Here is a 15,499-nt window from a genome sequence, read left to right as displayed (position 1 = left end):
AAATATGTAAGTGCAGATTATAAATATGTAATCTATTTATACTTATTTAATATTAATTCCAGACATTTACAACATAAAAAATTAAAATAGAAAAAGTTGATGTTTCCATAAGCATGCATTCAAACAGGTCAATGGCAACATTTTTTTCTTGCCACTACGGGCATAAATTTCGCTCAAATATGTGTAAGTGCGGCATTCGTATAGTATACGTCGTATACGTACGTTACACACGTCGGTGGGTAACTACTGCTTTACACCTCGGTAGGTAACTATAGCTTAATACGCTTTAAGTACTGGTCCCTGCAAAAAGGCTCCACGTCATTTTACTAGTCATTTTACGGCCATTGTGACTTTCTGCAGCGCTTATATTCATAGTCACGTTTGCATGGGCGTGATTAACTTTTGTGACCAAATTTTCCGTTTCGTTCCTATTAATGTGATCGTGCATTCCGCTCCCACTTATAGGATGTGAGCATAGCACTGTGCTGCTCACACACGTCACAATGCTCGTCAAATGGCGGTCATTTTTCCGTCATTTCACTCTACATTTTCGAGTCATTTGACAATCAATTTTACTGCGGTTTTACCATTTATATAACCGCCATATAACGTGAATTTTACCTGCAGATTTACTTTACCTGGAGCAGCCATATGAATAAAATATGAACCAAAAAAATTTAATTTTCAATATTTATTATGTATAGGTATTATGTACATGAAATTGGAACTTATATTAATCCAGTTCATATAAAACAGAAGAACTTTAATAATAAATAAACTCGCTTAATTGGTTTTTGTTTTCTAATTGAAATCTCTTCTCAGCGAACAAAAAATAATTTTAAGCTTCAGAAAAAACTCCAATTATTTGAATAATCTACAACTTAAAGCTTAGTAGAAATTCAGATCAAGAATATTCAAAGGTGTCGTGGATCCGATTGCTGTCGTAATTGAAGAACTTAAAAATGTACGACTATTAATTGAGTCAGACTTATTATTGTTCTAAATCTAATCATTCAAGCAATAATTCTGCAACCCAAAGCAGGAGTATTGATTGGTTTCAAATCTAATTCCGACAGCAATCGTATCACATCCCTTATTATATATGTACGTGATATTGCAACTTAAATTAATACAATTGATATAAAGAAAAGTAAGTACTTTAATAACATAAACTCTCTTAATTGGTTTTTGTTTTCCAATTGAAATCTTTTCTAAGCGAGCAGAAAATAATTTTAAGCTGTAGAAAAAACTTCAATTATTTGAATAATCTACAACTTAAAGCTTAGTAGAAATTCAGATTACGTTTACTCTTTTTTCAAATCAAGAATATTCAAAGGTGTCGTGGAATCCGATTGCTGTCGTAATTGATGAACTTAAAAATGTACGACTTGTAATAAAGTCAGACTTATTATTGTTCTAAATCTAATTATTCAAGCAATAATTCTACAACCCTTAGCAGGAGTATTGATTGGTTTCAAATCTAATTCCGACAGCAATCGTATCACATCCCTTATTATATATGTACGTGATATTACAACTTAAATTAATACTGTTGATATAAAGAAAAGAAAATACTTTAACAATAAATAAACTCTCTTAATTGATTTTTGTTTTCCAATTGAAATCTTTTCCTGTGCAAGCACATCGCTAACCTGTGTTGGCAAAAGATATGATTATACTGTCTTCGATAGATAGTCGGACGAGCCGCTACTCGGCGAAGTAGAGATGACCGTTGTGTCGGTGGCAGCTGTTACAACAGCAGTTTCTAACTTTACACCATCCGTACAGTGTTATGAATGCTTCACTGCCTTTTCCAATTGCTTGGCGCCAGCAATTTTGCTGTTTGTAAAGCTTTAGCTGTAATGCAAATATATAGATGGGTTAAAGTGGTTTTCGTATGTTATTCAACAACTCACCCTATACCATCATCACAGCCTCCTCATCGATTTTGAATATGTGTACTGTTTCAGTATTCAGACCCAGTTCGTGCAACCGATTCATTCATATACTGTGGGTATTTGAGCCGTAGACGCAATGGAAGATATTTTGATTCTTTTTGAAGTGTAACATTTGTAAACAGTTGGGTTTCTCTGCTGTCACCATCACCACTAGAGAGCTATTGAAGAAACGCTCGACCAAGATAATATGTGAGATTTACACGCATAGATTTCTTCCACCTTTTCACAGTTATTAATGGAGAAAATGCGAAAGCCATATTTACCATCCCATACCGAAATAGAACTGTAGAGGAAGAAACATTTTATAAAATTTAATAAAATCAAAAAATGATAGTTGTGCTAAAATGGGGTAACGTATTGTATGTTAAAGTATAGCGAAGTCTCAGCGGCTTTGTCCTGGTGAAAATTGAGTTTGAATAGGTTTTATTCTTCATTCTTAGAAACATGTACGAAGGTACCTGGTAAGATATTAAAAATCCTCAACGCTTTTTTTGCTATAACTTAAAAAAACTCATATTCAAACTTCTGCTTAACTTCTACATATCAATAGCTACCTTTACCACCAGGAGTCACTATTGCTTCTACGCCTATGCTATTGTTTCCTACATCGATGAACTTTGTAATAAAATAAACAGCTATCTCCCCAATCTCTCCAGTTTTGTCGCCTCGCGAAACCTGATATTTTCATCAACCAAATCATCGGTGACCTTATTTAAAACATGCTAAATGTCGACCGTGCTTGGGAGCAGTGGTGGACCCAACAGAAGAGGAGATCGAGCGCTTGGCATGGGCTCATGAGGCGGTAGAAGTAGGCAGTTCAAAAGGTTTGCTGCGAGAAACCCTCGGTTCTGCAACCGGTATGAGGAGGAAGAAGCGTCGAATGGCAGAAAGGGCCCAGTCCCAGAGCCGCGACGCAGGGCAGTCCCATAGACAAGACAAGTAGGCCCAAAGCTGTAAGACAGATGGGCCCCAACAGCGAGGTAGCAACTACCTCGAAGGCTGCGAGTCAGAGGGAAGTTCCAACTATGGAAGTAGGAGATAAGCCAAAGGGAGATAACGCTAAGACTCCGACTTTCTCGGAGCTGCTAGAGGGAGCTAAGACTCCGGCTTTCTCGGAGGTGCCAAAGGGAAATCACACTAAGACGCCGGCTTTTCCCGAGAAAATGAGTGATGTGGCAAAGCAGTCACTGACTGTGGCGCTGGTTGATCGTAGCAGTCCTTTCGAAGAGATGACTAGTGAAAGGTGGAGATCTGTAGAAAAGGAGCTTAAGATGATGCGGGAATAACCAAGTAAGCTCCTTCCAACCTTTGATTCGGGGGATGGTATAATGGTATGAAGATGATAGCGTGCGACAACATCGCGAGCTTGCGTGGCTGGAGGAAGTGGTTCCAAACCCCCAAAGGCAGGGCACGAACGCGCGTTTTGAGATGGTGGATAAAGCGCAAATCCCCAAGGTACCAAAAGTTAAGGTATGGATACCATGCGTGATGAAGTCGGAGGATACAATGCGACTTTTTCAGAATCAGAATCCGAACATACCGACACAGGATTGGAAGGTACTTACTGTATCTCGGTCTACGGAGGAAGGTCAGTTATACATTTTCCAAATAAACAAGCAGGCGGAGGATATATTGTACGCGCAGCTTGGAAAAATGTCCTTAGGTACAGGCAAAATTTATATGCGACTCAGGAAAAGAAGTCGCGGGTATTAAAGTCCTAACACGCTGGACGTGGGCGAAGTCGAAAAGGGCCTCAAAAGCCTAAGGGAAAAAAACAGGTGGAGGTAGCCCACGTCACTCCGAATGTGTTAGAAGGGGACCAACAGCCAGATGGTGCTGTGAGTCGCACAGAGGAACACCCGGCACAAGAGTCTGAAGGGGGCTTCGAACACTCTAAACCAAAAGGGCTAGGGGAGGACGACGACGTCCCGATGAAGGTGCTGGAGGGGGACAAGCAGCCCATTGGTTTTCCCAATTGGTGAACCCAATTGAATTGCGTTTTCTTTTAATTTGCTTACCGGGCTAAAGGCTAGCATGCTTAAAATACGTAAGTCGTTTTGTTCAACAAATTTGAGTAGATAACTCAGAAGTTGTTTCCATCAGAGCGATAATTTTTGAGATAGTTATTAAAACTGTTTAAAGGTTGTCAAACGTTGTTTCTCGTTGTATATCCTTTATTTCTAGAGTTAAATTGATAAATAACGTGTACGAATTTGTTTAACGCATTTGTTTTGGTTACTCGACGGCTCCGTTCTCGTGTAGCCTACATATTGCGTTTTTTTTTTAATTTGCTTACCGGGCTAAAGGTTAGCATGCTTAAAATACGTAAGTCGTTTTGTTCAACAAATTTGAGTAGATAACTCAGCAGTTGTTTCCATCAGAGCGATAATTTTTGAGATAGTTATTAAAACTGTTTAAAGGTTGTCAAACGTTGTTTCTCGTTGTATATCCTTTAATTCTAGAGTTAAATTGATAAATAACGTGTACGAATTTGTTTAACGCATTTGTTTTGGTTACTCGACGGCTCCGTTCTCGTGTAGCCTACATATTGCGTTTTTTTTTTTAATTTGCTTACCGGGCTAAAGGTTAGCATGCTTAAAATACGTAAGTCGTTTTGTTCAACAAATTTGAGTAGATAACTCAGCAGTTGTTTCCATCAGAGCGATAATTTTTGAGATAGTTATTAAAACTGTTTAAAGGTTGTCAAACGTTGTTTCTCGTTGTATATCCTTTAATTCTAGAGTTAAATTGATAAATAACGTGTACGAATTTGTTTAACGCATTTGTTTTGGTTACTCGACGTCTCCGTTCTCGTGTAGCCTACATATTGCGTTTTTTTTTTAATTTGCTTACCGGGCTAAAGGTTAGCATGCTTAAAATACGTAAGTCGTTTTGTTCAACAAATTTGAGTAGATAACTCAGCAGTTGTTTGCATTTGGTTTTCAATTGGGTTCACGTAGTATGGACAAGCATATTGTTGATTCCAGTGGTAAGGTCACAATTTCAAATGATGGGGCAACCATTATGAAACTATTGGATATTGTGAATCCAGCCGTAAAACTCTAGTAGACATCGCCAAATTTCAAAATGCTGAGGTAAGTTTTTTGTTATATTAGAATGTGTAGAATAAAAATGTTTCTCTTATCAGGTCGGCGATGGCACCACTTCAGTAGTACTTTAAGCAGGTGAAATCTTAAAAAAATCCTTTCTCGTGTAGCCTACATATTGCGTTTTTTTTTTTAATTTGCTTGCCGGGCTAAAGTCCCAGAGCCGCGACGCAGGGCAGTCCCATAGACAAGACAAGTAGGCCCAAAGCTGTAAGACAGATGGGCCCCAACAGCGAGGTAGCAACTACCTCGAAGGCTGCGAGTCAGAGGGAAGTTCCAACTATGGAAGTAGGAGATAAGCCAAAGGGAGATAACGCTAAGACTCCGACTTTCTCGGAGGTGCTAGAGGGAGCTAAGACTCCGGCTTTCTCGGAGGTGCCAAAGGGAAATCACACTAAGACGCCGGCTTTTCCCGAGAAAATGAGTGATGTGGCAAAGCAGTCACTGACTGTGGCGCTGGTTGATCGTAGCAGTCCTTTCGAAGAGATGACTAGTGAAAGGTGGAGATCTGTAGAAAAGGAGCTTAAGATGATGCGGGAATAACCAAGTAAGCTCCTTCCAACCTTTGATTCGGGGGATGGTATAATGGTATGAAGATGATAGCGTGCGACAACATCGCGAGCTTGCGTGGCTGGAGGAAGTGGTTCCAAACCCCCAAAGGCAGGGCACGAACGCGCGTTTTGAGATGGTGGATAAAGCGCAAATCCCCAAGGTACCAAAAGTTAAGGTATGGATACCATGCGTGATGAAGTCGGAGGATACAATGCGACTTTTTCAGAATCAGAATCCGAACATACCGACACAGGATTGGAAGGTACTTACTGTATCTCGGCCTACGGAGGAAGGTCAGTTATACATTTTCCAAATAAACAAGCAGGCGGAGGATATATTGTACGCGCAGCTTGGAAAAATGTCCTTAGGTACAGGCAAAATTTATATGCGACTCAGGAAAAGAAGTCGCGGGTATTAAAGTCCTAACACGCTGGACGTGGGCGAAGTCGAAAAGGGCCTCAAAAGCCTAAGGGAAAAAAACAGGTGGAGGTAGCCCACGTCACTCCGAATGTGTTAGAAGGGGACCAACAGCCAGATGGTGCTGTGAGTCGCACAGAGGAACACCCGGCACAAGAGTCTGAAGGGGGCTTCGAACACTCTAAACCAAAAGGGCTAGGGGAGGACGACGACGTCCCGATGAAGGTGCTGGAGGGGGACAAGCAGCCCATTGGTTTTCCCAATTGGTGAACCCAATTGAATTGCGTTTTCTTTTAATTTGCTTACCGGGCTAAAGGCTAGCATGCTTAAAATACGTAAGTCGTTTTGTTCAACAAATTTGAGTAGATAACTCAGAAGTTGTTTCCATCAGAGCGATAATTTTTGAGATAGTTATTAAAACTGTTTAAAGGTTGTCAAACGTTGTTTCTCGTTGTATATCCTTTATTTCTAGAGTTAAATTGATAAATAACGTGTACGAATTTGTTTAACGCATTTGTTTTGGTTACTCGACGGCTCCGTTCTCGTGTATCCTACATATTGCGTTTTTTTTTTAATTTGCTTACCGGGCTAAAGGTTAGCATGCTTAAAATACGTAAGTCGTTTTGTTCAACAAATTTGAGTAGATAACTCAGCAGTTGTTTCCATCAGAGCGATAATTTTTGAGATAGTTATTAAAACTGTTTAAAGGTTGTCAAACGTTGTTTCTCGTTGTATATCCTTTAATTCTAGAGTTAAATTGATAAATAACGTGTACGAATTTGTTTAACGCATTTGTTTTGGTTACTCGACGGCTCCGTTCTCGTGTAGCCTACATATTGCGTTTTTTTTTTTAATTTGCTTACCGGGCTAAAGGTTAGCATGCTTAAAATACGTAAGTCGTTTTGTTCAACAAATTTGAGTAGATAACTCAGCAGTTGTTTCCATCAGAGCGATAATTTTTGAGATAGTTATTAAAACTGTTTAAAGGTTGTCAAACGTTGTTTCTCGTTGTATATCCTTTAATTCTAGAGTTAAATTGATAAATAACGTGTACGAATTTGTTTAACGCATTTGTTTTGGTTACTCGACGTCTCCGTTCTCGTGTAGCCTACATATTGCGTTTTTTTTTTAATTTGCTTACCGGGCTAAAGGTTAGCATGCTTAAAATACGTAAGTCGTTTTGTTCAACAAATTTGAGTAGATAACTCAGCATTTGTTTGCATTTGGTTTTCAATTGGGTTCACGTAGTATGGACAAGCATATTGTTGATTCCAGTGGTAAGGTCACAATTTCAAATGATGGGGCAACCATTATGAAACTATTGGATATTGTGAATCCAGCCGTAAAACTCTAGTAGACATCGCCAAATTTCAAAATGCTGAGGTAAGTTTTTTGTTATATTAGAATGTGTAGAATAAAAATGTTTCTCTTATCAGGTCGGCGATGGCACCACTTCAGTAGTACTTTAAGCAGGTGAAATCTTAAAAAAATCCTTTCTCGTGTAGCCTACATATTGCGTTTTTTTTTTTAATTTGCTTGCCGGGCTAAAGGTTAGCATGCTTAAAATACGTAAGTCGTTTTGTTCAACAAATTTGAGTAGATAACTCAGCAGTTGTTTGCCATTGGTTTTCAATTGGGTTCACGTAGTATGGACAAGCATATTGTTGATTCCAGTGGTAAGGTCACAATTTCAAATGATGGGGCAACCATTATGAAACTATTGGATATTGTGAATCCAGCCGTAAAACTCTAGTAGACATCGCCAAATTTCAAAATGCTGAGGTAAGTTTTTTGTTATATTAGAATGTGTAGAATAAAAATGTTTCTCTTATCAGGTCGGCGATGGCACCACTTCAGTAGTACTTTAAGCAGGTGAAATCTTAAAACAAGTTAAACCATATGTTGAGGAAGGCGTGCATGCACGTATCATCATTAAAGCTATACGTAAAGCATTATAATTATGCATGACCAAAATATGACATGGCTGTACATGTGGAAGCGCCAATCAAAGGAACAACAAAGTGCTTTATTGGAAAAATGCTCTGCCACAGCAATGTCCTCCAATGTCCAAGAGTATCAGAAAATTGTTAATGCTGAATGGCGTCTCCTGTACAATAAAATAGGTAAGTAAGGTGCCAATGTTGTGTTTTCTAAACTACCAATTGGTGATGTTGGTACACAGTATTTTGCAGATCTTGAAATGTTCTGTTAGTGTACCAGAAGAAGATTTGAAACGTACAATGAAAGCTTGTGGTGGAGCTGTTATGATTACAGCTAATGATATTAATTCAAGTCTTTTGGGTCAATGTGATTACTTTGAAGAACGTCAAGCTGGTGGTGAACATTTCAACATTTTCCAAGGTTTGATAGTGGGTTTGACATTAACTTCATTTTTATAGTTTATAATTATTTAAAGGTTGCGTTAATGCTAGAACATATACATTGATTTTACGTGGCGGTGCCGAACAATTTTTGAAAGAAACTGAGCTTCGTTACATGATGCTATAATGATTGTGCGGCGTACAATTAAACATGATTCTGTTGTTGCTGGTAAGTCAAAATACAAATTGAAAAAAATGTCTAATCTTAAATTGTTAAGTAAAATTATGAAAAGATTGTGTCCAACTCCGGAAGAAAAAACTATAAAATTTGTGTCAGTGAAATGATAATTATTGCTTTTGGTTGTTATTTTGAGGCATCGTCATCGAGTTCCTTCTGATCGTATATGCCGGTTCTTTTGCAATCTTTTACATGCATAAAGTGCCGTTTAAGCCTTCCTCACCCTCTCCTCCACGTTGAGCTTCCATGACAGCTTACTGTCTAGGATCATTCCTAGATATTTTGTGCAAGGTTTCCCCGTAGGGTCGCCCCTCCTAGCTTAGGCCTGGTCCAATTAGGGACCTTGTACCTCTTTGTAAACAAGACCATATGCAACGTCATCTGCGTAAACCGTAAGTTTTTCTGGTCCCTCGTAGAATCCCCTAAGCAGTTGGTTAATGACCAGCGTCCACAGCAGAGGTGATAGCACCCGGAGTGCACCTGTCCACTCATTTCGTGGCCGCGTACAATCCCCATTGCGATGTAATCTTACTGCAGTTTAACTTGCAGTCGATCCATCTGGGTAAGGCTGGATGTACTTTAACGTAATTAAGACCATCAATAATCGCCCATTTAGAAAGCCCCGGCAATGCTTAAGAAGACTTCTAGAGCATATTCCTTATATTCCAGGGCTTTTTCTATGCTTATTACCACCCTATGCAATGCGGTGTCTACTGACTTGCCTTTGGTGTACGCCTGTTGTGTTGTGGAGAGCAGCTTTTCATCCACGTTGGACTTTATGTACACATCTATCAGCCTCTCAAAGGTTTTGAGCAGAAATTATGGGTCTATAATCTTTGGGATACACGTGACCGATCTTCCCCGCCTTTGGTAGGAAAGCTACACGAGCAGTTCTCCAAGAGTGCGGTACATGATTCAGTTTATGCACCCATCGAATATTATTTTAAGCCATCCCACGACCGCCCTACTTGAAACTTGTAGCATGGCCGGACATGTACCATCTGAGCCCGGCGATTTCACCACCACTACGAGGTCCTCAGTAGTGTAATTAGGCAGCATATATGAATGCTGCTGTTTCCTTACCATTACTACAGCTCGCACCCGTCCTTCCGTTTGCGCATAGTAAACGCCAAATCCGCGCGCGCTAAGTCCAGAACCCTTTCCTCCCGATGGAAACCACGGCTCCTGGATCAGCGCGTTAGGAGGAGGAGTTCGCTCGACGCCACTTTACTGTGTTGGAGGTTTATCTGTATGACTCGCAGTACCAATGGGCTGCTTGTCCCCCTCCAGCACCTTCATCGTGACGTCGTCGTCCTCCTCTAGCCCTTTTGGTTTAGAGTGTTCGAAGCCCCCTTCAGCCTCTTGTACCTGTTGTGCCGGGTGTTCCTCTGTGCGACTCACAGCACCATCTGGCTGTTGGTCCCCTTCTAACACATTCGGGGTGACGTGGGCTACCTCCACCTGTCTTTTTTCCCTTAGGCTTTTGAGGTCCTTTTCGACGTCCACCGTGTTAGGACTTTAATACCGGCGACTTCTTTTCCTGAGTCGCATATTCATTTTGCCTGTACCTAAGGACATTTTTCCAAGCTGCGCGTACAATATATCCTCCGCCTGCTTGTTTATTTGGAAGATGTATAACTAACCTTCCTCCGTAGGCCGAGATACAGTAAGGACCTTCGAATCCTGTGTCGGTATGTTCGGATTCTGATTCTGCAAAAGTCGCAGTGTATCCTCCGACTTCATCACGCATGGTATCCATACCTTAACTTTTGTTACCTTGGGGATTTGCGCTTTATCCACCATCTCAAAACGAGCGTTCGTGCCCTGCCTTTGGAGGTTTGGAACCACTTCCTCCAGCCATCGCAAGCTCGCAATGTTGTCGCACGCTATCATCTTCATACCATTATACCATCCCCCTAATCAAAGGTTGGAAGGAGCTTACTTGGTTATTCCCGCATCATCTTAAGCATTAAGCTAATAAGCTCCTTTTCTACAGATCTGGAGATCGGCTAAGACCTCACACCAACGACGATTTTCGTTACAATTGCTAGTGCATGCTCTCCAAGATGTAGATCCTGATCGAAAGTCACACCCAAAATTTTAGGGTGTAAGACAGTCGGTAGGATAATGCCATATGGTCGACATTTGGCGCGGTCATGTTTTAAATAAGGTCACCGATGATTTGGTTGGTGACAATATCAGGCTTCGCGAGGCGACAAAACTGGAGAGATTGGGGAGATAGCTGTTTATTTTATTACAAAGCTCATCGATGTAGGAAACAATAGCATAGGCGTAGAAGCAATAGTGACTCCTGGTGGTAAAGGTAGCTATTGATATGTAGAAGTTAAGCAGAAGTTTGAATATGAGTTTTTTGAGTTATAGCAAAAAAAGCGTTGAGGATTTTTAATATCTTACCAGGTACCTTCGTACATGTTTCTAAGAATGAAGAATAAAACCTATTCAAACTCAATTTTCACCAGGACAAAGCCGCTGAGACTTCGCTATACTTTAACATACAATACGTTACCCCATTTTAGCACAACTATCATTTTTTGATTTTGTTAAATTTTATAAAATGTTTCTTCCTCTACAGTTCTATTTCGGTATGGGATGGTAAATATGGCTTTCGCATTTTCTCCACTAATAACTGTGAAAAGGTGGAAGAAATCTATGCGTGTAAATCTCACATATTATCTTGGTCGAGCGTTTCTTCAATAGCTCTCTAGTGGTGATGGTGACAGCACCATACATGTTTACAAATGTTACACTTCAAAAAGAATCGAAATATCTGCCATTGCGTCTACGGCTCAAATACCCACAGTATATGAATGAATCGATTGCACCTAATTGTCTGCCTAACGGATAGTATACATATTCATCAAATCGAAAATATTGCACCAAACGAACTGGGTCTGAATACTGAAACAGTACACATATTCAAAATCGATGAGGAGGCTGTGATGATGGTATAGGGTGAGTTGTTGAATAACATACGAAAACCACTTTAACCCATCTATATATTTGCATTACAGCTAAAGCGTTACAAACAGCAAAAATTGCTGGCGCCAAGCAATTGGAAAAGGCAGTGAAGCTTTCATCACACCGTACGGATGGTGTAAAGCTAGAAACTGCTGTTGTAACAGCTGCCACCGACACAACGGTCATCTCTACTTCGCCGAGTAGCGGCTCGTCCGACTATCTATCGAAGACAGTATAATCATATCTTTTGCCAACACAGGTTAGCGATGTGCATGCACAGGAAATGATTTCAATTCGAAAACAAAAATCAATTAAGAGAGTTGATTTATTATTAAAGTATTTACATTTCTTTATATCAACAGTATTAATTTAAGTTGCAATATCACGTACATATATAATAAGGGATGTGATACGATTGCTGTCGGAAATAGATTTGAAACCAATCAATACTCCTGCTATGGGTTGTAGAATTATTGTTTGAATAATTAGATTTAGAACAATAATAAGTCTGACTTAATTACAAGTCGTACATTTTTAAGTTCATCAATTATGGCAGCAATCGGATTCCACGACACATTTGAATATTATTGATCTGAAAAAAGAGTAAACCTAATCTGAATTTCTACTAAGCTTTAAGTTGTAGATTTAAATTGATTCAAATAATTGCAGTTTTTTCTAAAGCTTAAAATTATTTTCTGTTCGCTTGGAAAAGATTTCAATTGGAAAACGAAAACCAATTAAGCGAGTTTATTTGTTATTAAAATACTGACTTTTCTTTATATGAACTGTATTAATTTAATTACAATTTCATGTGCATATATAATAACGGATGTCGTGATACGATTGCTGTCGGAATTAGATTTGAAACCAATCAATACTCCTGCTAAGGGTTGCAGAATTATTGCTTGAATGATTAGATTTAGAACAATAATAAGTCTGACTAAATTAAAAGTCGTACATTTTTAAGTTCTTCAATTACGAGAGCAATCGGATTCCACGACACCTTTGAATATTTTTGATTTGAATTTATACTAAGCTTTAAGTTGTAGATCATTCAAATAATTGGAGTTTTTTCTAAAGCTTAATATTATTTTTTTGCTCGCTTAGAAGAGATTTCAATTGGAAAACAAAAACCAATTAAGCGAGTTTATTTATTATTAAAGTTATTCTGTTTTATATGAACTGGATTAATATAAGTTCCAATTTCATGTACATATATATTAATATTGAAAATAATAAATATTGAAAATTAAATTTTTTTGGTTCATACTTTATTCATATGGCTGCTCCAGGTAAAGTAAATCTGCAGGTAAAATTCACGTTATATGGCGGTTATATAAATGGTAAAACCGCAGTAAAATTGATTGTCAAATGACTCGAAAATGTAGAGTGAAATGACGGAAAAATGACCGCCATTTGACGAGCATTGTGACGTGTGTGAGCAGCACAGTACTATGCTCACATCCTATAGGTGGGAGCGGAATGCACTATCACATTAATAGGAACGAAACGGAAAATTTGGTCACAAAACCTAATCCGCCCATGCAAAAATGACTATGAATATAACCGCTGCAGAAAGTCACAATGGCCGTAAAATGACTAGTAAAATGACGTGGAGCGTTTTTGCAGGGAAATAGAGTTGTATGAACACCACTCAATTTAAATCGAAATAGCCTCAATTTATTTTTCTGTTTGAACATAGTATAACGAAATACAAGAAAAATACAACCTAGTTCATTAAAAACAAACGAGCCGTTTTGTATTTCCATAGGTTTTTTTGACGTTCGGCCGTTTTTTTCTTTATTTTTTCTGACAAATGAAAATTTTGTTTTTAGTTTCAAAATTTTGTACATAAAAACACAACTAAAACCAACTTTCTTGTGAAAAAAGTTAACCATCAGAGACCGAAATAATTTTCCCGTGTTATTTGAATTGTTTTTGTTGTTAAAAATGTTAATAGCTGTGTTTTTTTTTTACATCTACATATAAACGTTTACCCTTAAACTTTATATGAACTGCTAATGTTAAACTTTATCTACTCTTCTGAAATTGCTGCGCACAAAATGGACAAGGTGAAATAAACTGCAATTGCCAAGTCTGAATTTGCTTAATATTTACAAACGCAACATCTTGCGTGATTGTGGCGATGTTATTGGGGTGCATAAGATTGTGTTGAACGCATCTATATGAAAATCATCGTTGTGGCCCGCCATTATTATGAGCACTTTTGGATCTTCGCTTGCTATCGAACGTCGAAAAATGAATTTCAAATATGCTGTCGAAGTTTTCCATGTGTATATAATTTTGAATCGAATAGAACTTTGTTGTGTACGCTGCATAGAGTCGAAAGAAAATTGTTTAAAACGGAAGTTTTTTGTATTTAACTCTTACTTGTTTGCTATCCAACAGTAATTTTAAAATATTTGTTTTAATTTTATGTGAGTCAAAGAGCATGAGTACAAAGCTACAGCTTCAAGAACAGGTTTTATTAATAGAACGAAACCCGTTTATAGCAAAGTGAGCTTTAACAAAGTTTCAAACGCCCAAAAAGTCAGAATGCATTATCGTTCTCAACGTCAGTTGGTAGGATCCCCGAGCTCAAAGTCTGAGAATTTTGCCAATTTTTAAATGTTTGAAATAGACTTGGCTCTTATGCATTTCTGCAGTAGTTCATTTGTGCAGAACAGCAAGCCCATAAACCTTTCTTTGGATTGTCTCTAGTTTTGAATTAATCTATAAACAAAATTTATAACTGCAACACATTTAACAACTTGTTTAGAAAGCTACACTTACGTAGTGAAATTTATGTCCATTTGACTGGATGCATCCCTCAACCTTCTTCTGGCCAGTTCCATTAAGCTTTTCTCTTCATCTGTCGAATAGTCAAACCAAAACTTCGTCGTAGTTATATATATTTTTTTTAAACAAAAATGGGCAAAAAACAAACCATTCTTCCATTCTCTGGCCATTCGGTACAGCCGTTCTCCCTGTCTGTTATTTTTTGAAAGGTAGGTTTGGCAATGGGGGAATAGAAATATTTTTCACTTGTATGAATTCACAATGCAAATTAATTTGTGGGGTAGACCAGCAGCTAAAGTTCTTCGAAACATTTATGGACCTCTATGCGTTAGCGATGGCAAGTACCGAAGAAGATTTAACGATGAGCTGTACAAGCTATACGCAGACATCAACATAGTCCAGCAAATTAAAACGCAGCGGCTGCGCTGGCTAGGTCATGTTATGCCAATAAAAGGTGACGCTCCGGCAAAGAAAGTGTTTCTATCGGAACCCGCCTATGGAAGCAGAGGTAGAGGGCGGCCCCACTCCGTTGAAGCGACCAGGTGGAAAACGATTTAAACTCCCTTGGTGTGACCAATTGGCGCCGGTAAGCAGAGAGAAGGAGCGACTGGCGCGCCTTGTTGGACGGCCATAACCGTTTAAACGGTGTTAAGCGCCAATTAAGTAAGTAAGACTAACAGGTATATATTAAGTTATGTACCCGTAAGTGTTCTTTTAGGGGTTGTATAAAAGCCCGAACACAAACATTTTTGATGCAGCATCGTACGCACTTTATCTGTGCGTGCACGCTAAGCGGCGCGACATGTAGCGGCAGCGGCGCTTCACTTTTTTTGCCTATTTGATCAACATTACAGCTCATGGCCGCGCAGCGCAGTGCTGCTGCCGCCAGGGTGCATGGTTCCATAAGAATACATGCAAAGAATATTTTGTCACTACGTGTCGCCTCGCTTAGTGTGCATGCACTTTTAACCATTGTGAATGAAACTAAGTGTGATATCGTATGCATAGACGTCAAAATTCCAAAGTGATTGTATACCTGATTTGTAATTTACTATCGCTGTCTCATTCTGTGTCTCTTTCTATCACCCGCTGAAGATATGCGCCGCCATATTGAACACCCTGTCAAAA

At 38.9% G+C, this 15,499-nt stretch overlaps 1 long non-coding RNA gene across 4 annotated transcripts; it reads left to right on the top strand.

The window, feature by feature from the left end:
* The first annotated feature begins 7,265 nt into the window (after positions 1-7,265).
* Positions 7,266-11,831, top strand: LOC137242139 (uncharacterized). Of its 4 annotated transcripts, none has more exons than XR_010950090.1 (7): positions 7,266-7,417; positions 7,471-7,816; positions 7,870-8,157; positions 8,247-8,395; positions 8,451-8,584; positions 11,187-11,566; positions 11,626-11,831. It is a non-coding gene; the product is annotated as an uncharacterized lncRNA (long non-coding RNA). The 4 variants fall into 4 exon arrangements; XR_010950091.1 differs by having other exon boundaries at positions 8,217-8,395; positions 11,251-11,566; XR_010950089.1 differs by having other exon boundaries at positions 8,217-8,395.
* Positions 11,832-15,499: the final 3,668 nt, after the last annotated feature.

This window comes from Eurosta solidaginis, chromosome 2 (assembly GCF_040869045.1).
Source record: "Eurosta solidaginis isolate ZX-2024a chromosome 2, ASM4086904v1, whole genome shotgun sequence".
In the NCBI taxonomy this organism is placed as follows: Eukaryota; Metazoa; Arthropoda; class Insecta; order Diptera; family Tephritidae; genus Eurosta; species Eurosta solidaginis.
Note: the sequence above shows the minus strand (reverse complement) of the source record. Positions and strands in the feature narration are given on the sequence as shown.